The sequence below is a fragment of the Pteronotus mesoamericanus genome, unplaced genomic scaffold (genome assembly GCF_021234165.1).
Source record: "Pteronotus mesoamericanus isolate MK-2021 breed Mesoamerican mustached bat unplaced genomic scaffold, CSHL_Meso_final scaffold_85, whole genome shotgun sequence".
In the NCBI taxonomy this organism is placed as follows: domain Eukaryota; kingdom Metazoa; phylum Chordata; class Mammalia; order Chiroptera; family Mormoopidae; genus Pteronotus; species Pteronotus mesoamericanus.
In genome coordinates this window covers 65,743,499-65,753,448 of record NW_026555329.1, presented here as the reverse complement: position 1 = coordinate 65,753,448, position 9,950 = coordinate 65,743,499, and the positions used below count along the sequence as shown (strand labels likewise).

Here is a 9,950-nt window from a genome sequence, read left to right as displayed (position 1 = left end):
CTGGAGCCAGAGAGAGAGAGAGAGAGAATATGAATATGAATTTAATTCAATTAGCAAGTCCTTCTGAAATCCTAGGATGTTCATAGCACCATGATAAGCATGACATCCTCACAGAATTTGTGCCTTTTGCTGTGGTGACAAGGCTCGCCCTCAGGAAACAGTAACATATGACAACGCAGCAAAGTTTCCTCCTCCAGGACAGGGACGTTATTCTATTCTCTGCTACTAGTACAGTAAGTACACAAAGCTTCTGGTGCAGCAAGATATTAATCGCTCAATAAATAAGCTGTCTAAATGAGGTGTAGAGTGAGTACACTATAGGAATTTATAGCAGGGAGAGATCAGTGTGGGTAGAAGTGGAGGAGGTGGGGTTTGGATCCAGCTCTGAAGTGTGAGTAGGAGGAGTTAGAAGAGTAGAGAGGAGTGGAGCTGGCAATACAAGTGGAGGAAACTGTGACTGTGGCCCACAGCGACTGGCCTCCTAATCGGCACATCGTAAGGAATAAACAGAGAAGTTGATTGGTAAGGAAACTTGAATAACGTACGAAGAAATTACGGCTTAATTCTATTGGCAATAAGAAAACAGTGTAAAGTTTTGACAGAGGAGTGATATGTTTAAGAACATCAATCAGGCAACGTGAGGATGGTATGAAGGTGAGAGGCTGGACCAGTTTGAAGGAAGTTGCTGGTGATTAATGGAAGAAGTGGGAATAAGACTCTGTCATCAGGGGATAATATTCCCACTGGAAAAATAATTGCAAACATTATGACTTACTTCCGTTATTTTTTCTGTGATATAAATGAGATGACTGTTATAACATGTCCAAGGTTTGAGCCACAGAGAAAGCTGTCTGTTACCACACTGATATTCTGCTTTGTGAACTTTCTCCACTTTTTTTCCTCTCTGGTTGTTGCTGTGGCAGCTTTGAAGTCCTGTGGGATTTTCTCAGTATTTCATGTTATTAGGGAGGAACCTTCATAAGTGCTCTGACACCCTCGTACCTCTCTGCCTAAAAAGTCTTCAAGTATGAAGGCTCTACCATTCCTTGTCTGGGATTTCTTGGGAGGTAAGAGGAATGTAGTACCTTTACCCTGGGATATAAGAGGGTGAACTGAGAAGATCCTAAGGTGCTGTCTTCCACTCCTATGTTCTTCGCTTCAAAAGGAAGGAGAAGATATTCTAATTTTTCACCTCTCTCTCTTGTGTGTACACATATACTTCTGTTCTCTGGCTTCAGCATTCCTCTCTGGGAATCTTTCTAGCCTACACAAAGGCCAGCAGGAAGGTGGACTGAGAAAATTCTCATAGTGCTATCCACGGTTCCTGGGCCCGGTTCCCACCAGTAGCCGTGAATGAACATTTTAAGTGTCTGCTTCCGCAGAAACAGAAGGAAGTAGAGATTCAGGAATCCTGTCAGGCAGCAGGTTTGGGAAGGAAGGAAAGTGTTCGGTGGGGACCGGGAAAGAGAGAATTTCCAGGTGGTTTCTGATTGGCATTCAGGGTCCTGGAGAAAGCTAATCCTAACGAGACTGTCAGTGTCTTTTAGAGACTCCCCAGAGCGGCTCGGCGCAGTCCTGGGCTCCCACCTCATGGCAGCCTGCAAAGCACTCCTCTTCTGGGCCTGAGCCACCCCCACCCCCAGTTCCTCAAGAGTCTCACCGCCATCTACATGTCATAACACAGTCCTTCTGTCAGGGCCATGAGAAGCTGTCCTGTGTTGACAATTCATTACAATACTTGATTTGCTACAAGTAGCTTCTTGATTTCTGAGTCATTCTCATCAAATATTTTGAAGTCACACATTCAATGTTGACTCTTGGTGATTTGCCTCTGGGTCTTCCACTTAGAAACAACGAATATGAAGGTATCTGTGGGACATCCATGGGTATCTTTGAAGCCTTGGTTGTTTCCTTATGGTTCGGTTGTCACACTAGTTAGATTTCAGAGCGTAATTGTTGCCAGTTCTTTCTTTTTCCAGTGTTTCTTATTTTGCAACTAAGAGCATCAGGTCAGAGGATGGGCAAAATGGGAAAGGAGCTTGATAAGCTACCTCTTCAGAGAGGCAGCACAATAGATTTGGAGTTAGAGACTTGAGTTGGGCCTCACTAGCCAAGGACTTTTGAGCAACTTATGCTAAGCCCCTACTTCTTTTTCATCTACAAAAATTAGATGTCATCAGTTGTGTTCCTAGATACCAGCAAGGTACAGTCTGAAAAGGAAATTAAGATGGCAATTCCATTTTTAAAGCATACAAGAGAATTAAATACTTAGAAATAAATCTAACCAAGGAGATGAAAAACTTGTACACCTAAAACTACAAAACACTGCTGAAAGAAAATTTAAAATACCTAAGTAAGTTGAAAGACATTCTGTGGTCATGGACAGAAGACTTAATATTGCTAAGACGTCAATATGACCCAAAGTAACCTTTGATTCAATGCAATCCTATCACAATTCCAACAGCCTTTTTCACAGAAATGGAAAAGTGATCCTCAAATACAGAGAACTGCAAGGGGCCCTGAACAGACAAAACTCCAGCCAAAACAATGTTGAAAAAATTAATAGAATTGGAACACTCACACTTTCTGACTTTGAAACTTATTACAAAGCTGCAGAAATTAAAACACTGTGATACTGGCACACAAACAGACATATAAGCTCACAGAATAAATAGCTTAAAAACAAACCCTCACATATGCAGCCAATTGATTTTTAAAAGATTCTAAGACCACTTAATGAGAATGGACAGTCTTTTCAATAATGATAGGAAAATTAGATATTTATATGCAAAAGAATGAAGTTGTATGTTTACCTTACACAATATAGAAAAATTAACCCAAAGTGGATCAAAGACCTAAGTTTAAGAGCTAGTCCTATAAAATTCTTAGAAGAAAACATTGGGAAAAATGTGCATAACATTGGATTTGGCAACAATTTCATGGATATGACACCAAAAGCACAGGCAATAAAAGAAAACATAGATAAATTGGACTTTATAAAAATTAAAAACTTTTGTGCATTGAAGGATACTGTAAAAGAAGACAACCTATAAAATGGGAGAAAATACTTGCAAATCATATATCTAATAAGGAATTAATATCGAGAATATAGAAATAACTCTTAAAACTCAACAACAACAAAACAAACAACCCAATTTAAAAGGGAGCAAAAACTTGAATAGACATTTTTCCAAAGATCTACAAATGGCCAATAGACACATGAAAAAATTCTCAACATCATAATTCATTAGGGAAGTGCAAATCAACACCACAATGACACACAACTTTAAAACTAATCGGGTGGGTATTTGAAAAGAACATGAAAAATAAGTGTTATCAGGGATGTGAAGAAACTGGAACCCTTGTGCATTGGTGGCAGAAATGCAAAATGGTGCAACTTTCGTTAAAAATTTTGGTCGTTTCTCAAAAGGCTAAATGTAGAACCATCTTCTTAGGACCCAGCAATTCCACCCCTGGGTATATGTCCAAAAGAAGTGACAGCAGGGAGTCAGACACTTGTACACTAATGTTCATAGCAGCACCATTCACAACTGCCAGAAGGTAGAAACAACCCAAGTGTCCATCAATTGATGGACAAACAAAATGTGGTATATCCATAAAATTGAATATAATTTTGATATTATATTGGCACAATATTGGTGGACCTTGAAAAAGTTATGCTTGATGCAATAAGCCAAACACAAAAGGACAAATATTAAAAGATTCTGCATATAGGAGCTACCTAGAATAGGCAAATTCATAGATACATAAAATAGAATATAGCTTACTAGGGGCTAAGGGAAGGGGAGAAAGGTGAATTGTTTAATGATATAGAGTTTTTGTTGGGGATGATGGAAAGTGTTGGGTCTAGATAGTAGTGATGGGTACAGAACATACTAAATATATTTAATGCTACTGAATTGTAAACTTACAAATGGTTACAATGGTAACTATTATGTTACGTATGCTTTTTCTGCAATAGCAAAAAGAGAACAAAGCATATTGCTCCTTAGCTAGAAGGAATCTAATGAGGATTAATATTAACATGAGGAATCTTGGTCCTTAAGTGCTTAACAACTGTCAGTTTCACTTCCCTTCTTCCATCGCCAACATCCTTCCTACAGTGCCATTTTAGTAGTTCCTGGAAGTCCAACTAGTAGCCAACATTGTAGAAATGTGACTGGTTTGGGAAAGAGTAATCTTACCCCATTCCAGTCTGTGACTGCACACTGTGACATTTTAGGTCTTCCTGGGTTCTGTTTTTATGCTGAAGAGCATGGTTTTCCTCTTCTCAACAAATGGCACCACCATGTCATCTACCCAGCTGCAGTGGCTAAGAACTTTGGAGTCATCCTTGATTCTTCTCTTTCTCTAATATTGCACACACAATCCATCAGCTAATGCTGTCAGCTACGTCTTCAAAATACATATGTCTAGATTCCACCCACTACTCCTCACCTCCACAACGACAAGCCTGGTCTGAGCTACTAACATCTGTCATCTGGGCCATTCCAGGAGCTTTCTAACAGGGTTCCCTGTTACCCTTTACCCTCCTATAGCCTGTTCTCCAGCCAGATGCCAGGGTGATCCTTTTAAATATGTCATATCAGCTCTGGCTAGGTAGCTCATTTGGTTAGAGCATCATCTGGTACACCAAAAGGTTGCGTGTTCAATTCCCCAGTCAGGGCACATGCCCAGGTTGCAGTTCAAACTCTGGTCGGGGCGTATAATGGAGGCAACCAATGTTTCTCTCTCCCTCCCTTCCTCTTTCTCTACAATCAATAAAAACATATCCTCGGGTGAAGATTTTTTGCAAGTTGCTTAAAAAATAAAATAAAATGTCATATCATTTCATTCCAGTGCTCAAAACTCTCTGATGGCATCTCATAACACTTGGAGTAAATCTTCAAGGTCTCACTGTGACTCCATCAGGGCCCTGTCACCCCCTAGCAACCTCCTGGGTCTCACTTGGTGCTACTCATTTGCTACCTCATTCCATCTCAGACATACTGTTCTTTTTGCTGATCCTTACACACACCAACAAGCTCCTGCCTTGGGACCTTTGCTCATGTTCTCACGTTCACTCAAGTCTCTGCTCAACTATCACTCCTCAAGAAGGCATTCCTTACAAATTGCTCCAAAGAAAATTAAATATGTATAAATCTAACAAAAATACGTACAGGATCTATATGATGCAAATTATTAAATACTGATGAGAGTAATAAAAATACAACCTAAATCCTTGGAGAGACACACTGTGTTCATGGATTGGAAGATTCTACGTAGTGAAGATGTCAGTTTCCCATAAAATTATTTCCCTAAACCTCTCAGTTTAACATAATTTCTAGCAAAACCTCAGGAAGTTTCTCTGTAGACATAGACAAATTTATTTATTTTAAAATTTATATAAGTGAAGGACACTAGAACAGCTAACATAATTTTTGGAAAAGAAGAAAATAGGAGAAATCACTTCTAAATATTAAGGCTTACTTTGTAGCTATAGTAATCAAGAAAGTGTGACGTTGGCAGAAGAGATACACACTGATCAATAGAACAGAATAGAAAACCTAGAACTATGACCACAAATATGCCTAATTAATTTTGGACAGAGTAAGCAAAGAAATTCAATAGAGAGATAGCCTTTTCTTTTTTAAAAACATTAAAAAAAAAATCCTCACCCAAAGACATGCTCATTGATTTTAGGGGGTGGGGGTTGAAGGGGAGAGAGAGAGAGACATTGATGAGAAACATTGAACTGTTGCCTCCCGTATGCATCTCGACCAGGGATTGAACCTGCAACTTTGGTATGTACCTTGACCAGAGATCGAACCCACAACGTTTTTGTGCATGGGACCATGCTCCAACTAACTCAGACACAACCCAGGGTGAGAGATAACCTTTCCAATAAATGATGTTGGAGCAATTAGACATCCATAAGCACGTGAAACTCAACTTACACTTCACACTTTATATGAAAACTAACTCAAAATGAACCATAGGATTTAATATAAACAAAGAACTATAAAACTTTTAGGAAAGAACATAGGAGAAAATTCTCAGGACTTATATGAGTAGATAAAGAGTTCTATACTTGTTCTTATACTTGACACCAAAAGAATGACCCATTACGAGGAAAATTTTATAAGTTAGAATCCATCAAAAATTTTAAAACTTTTTGCTCTGCAAAAGTCACTTGTAAGAGAATAAAAAGACAAATTACAGACTGGGAGAAAGTATTTGCAAAGCACATGTATGACAAAGATCTAGTATCTGGAACATACAAAGAACTTGCAAAACTTAGTGTTATGAAAACAAATAAAACAATTAGAAAATGGGCAAAAACATGCAGACACTACACCAAAGAGAATATATAGGTGGCAAATAAATACATGAAAAGATATTCAACATCATTAGTCATTAGAGAAATGCAAATTAAAGCACAATGAGATATTCCAACACAATTATCAAAATGGTTCAAATGAAAAACAATGATTAACACCTAATGTTGGCAAGGCTGGGGAGAAAAAAATCCCTCATATGTTGTTGGGGAATGTAAATGATACAACTACTCTGGAAAAGTTTGTCAGTTTCTGAAAAACAAAACAAAAGAAAAACAAAACCATACATACATTTACCATACAACCCAGCAATCACACTCCTGGGCATTTAGCCAAGAGAAATGAAGACTTCTTTTCATGCAGGAACTTGTACGCAAGTGTTCATAGCCGTTTCACGTGTCATATCTCAAAATTGGATACTAACCAAGTGTCTTTTCTTTGGTGAATGGTTAAGTAAACTGTGGTACATCCATACTATGGAGTGCTACTGAGAAATAAAAAGGAACAAACCATTAATTCATGTAACAACTTGGATGGGTCTCAAGGGAATTATGCTGAGTGAAAAAAAGTCGATTTTGAAAGGAGACTGATGCCTGATTCTACTGATGTAACATTTCTCATTTATGAAATAAACTAATTAAGAGATGGAGAAAAGATTGGTGGTTGCCAGGGGTTAGTGACGATGGGGAGAGGTAGGTGTGGCTATAAAGAGGTAACGTTGACATCTCTTGTGTGGATGGCACAGTTGAGAATTTTTTTGTCATAGCTTTATTGAGTATAATTCATAGATGCAGTTCAGTACCTTGACTGTAGTGATGGTTACACAAAGCTACATGTCTGATACAATTACATAGAACTGTGTTCACATACTCGAATGATTGCATTTATAACTGGTGATGTCAACTTGGTTTTGGCATTTTCCTATAACTGCATAAAATGTTAACATTGAGGAATATTAGGAAAGATGCATGGGGCTTCCCAGGATGTTTCTTTGCAACCTTCCGTGAGTATAAAATTATTCAAAATAAAAAATGTTTAAATTTAAGGCATTAAAAAAACGTTTTTTATCCAGAATAGCACCCCTTCTGCCACTCTCTACTCTCATTGCCTGCTTTATTTTTCTTCAAAGCCTATATCTCTGCCTGACATAATAATACATACAGTGCATAAGGTTTAACATATTTTGTATAAATCCGTCTCCTCCAGCACACTTAGAAAGCTGCTGTGTCCTCCACTGTATGCCCAATGCTAGAATGGCACCTTATTGAGAGAACGAACCTGTGAACCTGCCTCCCTGCAGGTGTACATTTTATTTATTGTGTATATACATAAATTGGCCTTTACAACTTCCTGCCAGAAACAAGGTATATCTACCCCAGACTCTCCATTCAGAAGAATTTCAATTGCATTTTTTTTAGGAAGAACATTTTAATACATGCAATTCTCTAGTGGGGAATAGGCATTTGATCCCATTCTGCTCATTCCTTCCTGGTTCCAATCAGGCCTTTTGGGAATATGTCCTCATTTAGTGTTTTTCTGGGATAAACCTTCAGCTATGAGAAGATAGCGAAATAAAGGTCCTTGAATCTAACAGAGTCGACCCTGTGTTCCTTTCAGAGGTCAAGGCTTCAGACTGAGGGGTTCAAACAGAATGAAACAATTTTATAAGAAAAAGAAACAGTACAAAGAAAGATTGTTAAACTCTCTGGCATCTATCTTATTACAAAGGGTCATAATATATTTTATTGCGCATCTGTGGAAGGCAAAATAATGGGTCCCAAAGATGTCCACATCCTAATCCCTGGAACCTGTGAATATAAGATCTCACATTGCAAAGAGGACTTTGCAGATCAATGTGACTAAGTTAGGGACCTTGAGAGGGGGAGAGTAGCCTGGATTATGCAGGTGGGCCCAATCTAATCACAGGAGTCCTTACAAAGGACAAACCTTTCCTGTCTGCAGAGAACCAGAGAGAGGGTGTTGTGAGAAGGACTTGATCCGCTGTTGCTGGCTTCAAAGACGGGAGAGGGCTTCAAGAAGCTAAAATATGCAAGGAAAGAGATTCTCCCCGGAACCTCCAGAAGGAATGCAGTCCTGCCAACACCTTGATTTTAGCCCAGTGAGCCCCATAGCGGACTTCTGAACTTACAGGACTGTACGATAGTAGATTTGTGTTGTCTTAAGCACTAAGTTTGTGGTGAGTTGTTAAGCAGCAATAGAAAACTAATAACGTACATTCCTCTGATTATAGTCTTTCTATTAGCTTTGCTTGTAAGCAACAGAAACCAAGGTGAGCTTCCTTAAGCAAACAATGCAAGCTTTTCTGCGAGCAGTGTCTCAGGAAGCCCGTCAGGATAGCCATGGTGCTGCAGAAAGGTTGTGGGACCGTAGTGAAAGCTGCCACCAGAAGTATCCCTCCTCTGTGCCCTTTATCTGCCTCCTCGCCCCCACTGCATTCCGTCCCATTCTCCCCTTTCTGCAAATAGACCTTCTCTGCTACTCAGTCCATAGGTGTGGGAAGGCCGAGCCGCAGCTTCCCCTTGCCTTCTCTTCCTTCACCAGACCAGTCAGGCCAGGCTGTGGCTAGAATCTCATTTTCAATTCTGAAGTCCCAGAGAAGGAACTATTTGAAGTTTGGGCTAGGTGCCCATTATGGGTTGAATTGTGTCCCCCCTCAAAAAGACATGTTGAAGCACTAATCCCTCCGTACCTCAGAGTGTGACCTTATTTGGAAATAGGGTCATTGTATGTAATTAGTTATGAGGTCATACTAGAGCAGAGAGGGGCCTTATTCCAATATGGTTTGTGTCCTTAGAAGAAGAAATTAGGACTCAGACATGTGAAAGTGAAGGCGGAGGTTGCCATAAACCAAGGAATGTCTGGGGCTACTAGAAACTGGAAGAGGAGGACTGCTTCTTGGCCTTTTGGCTAAGATCAAGCGTAGAATATGTTCGTATCAGTTTAATGTCTGATACGTTCTCTATCCGAGGACATTATATTACATGGATTTTTGGAGCTGGGAGATGGAATAGGAGCTTGCTCCATCCGCTTTGAGCATTGACCTGGTATTGCAGTACTTCTGGGAACAATGCACCAGGAAAACAAACAAACAAAACTGAAAGAGGTAAGGAAGAATTCTCTGCTACAGGCAGTAGAAGGAGCATGGCCCTACCAATACCTTAATTTTGGACTTCTGAGGCTCTGGAACTGGGAGGCAGTCATTTGTGACATTGAAGTACTTTGCTACAGTAACCCTGGGACACTCACATAGTGCTCAAGTCTGATCCAGTCAGCTACCTCTAGGAGACCATGGCTTGGGTACAAATGGCTCTTCAAGACTCACGCCTCTGGTTTGAGGAGTAGGGCACTAGTTTCCAAAAAAGGAAGAATCATTGTGAGCTGAGCAGATGCACTGAAAACTGTCCACTCTACAGCCAGGACAAATATGATATTCTGACTCACTTTTGTTTGTCTATTTTGCTTTAAAATATTTAACTGTTTTAGCCTCTGGAAAGCACTTTGGTGTACGAGGTGAAATATGAATCTAAGTTCTTTTCCGTAGCGTAATTGGCGTAATCCATTTGCCCTAACACCTTTATTAGTGACTGCCCT

At 39.6% G+C, this 9,950-nt stretch overlaps 1 non-coding gene across 1 annotated transcript; it reads left to right on the top strand.

The window, feature by feature from the left end:
* Positions 1 to 9,246: 9,246 nt before the first annotated feature.
* Positions 9,247 to 9,437, top strand: LOC129063597 (U2 spliceosomal RNA). The gene has a single exon (XR_008528380.1). It is a non-coding gene; the product is annotated as a U2 spliceosomal RNA (small nuclear RNA).
* The last annotated feature ends 513 nt before the right edge of the window (positions 9,438 to 9,950 follow it).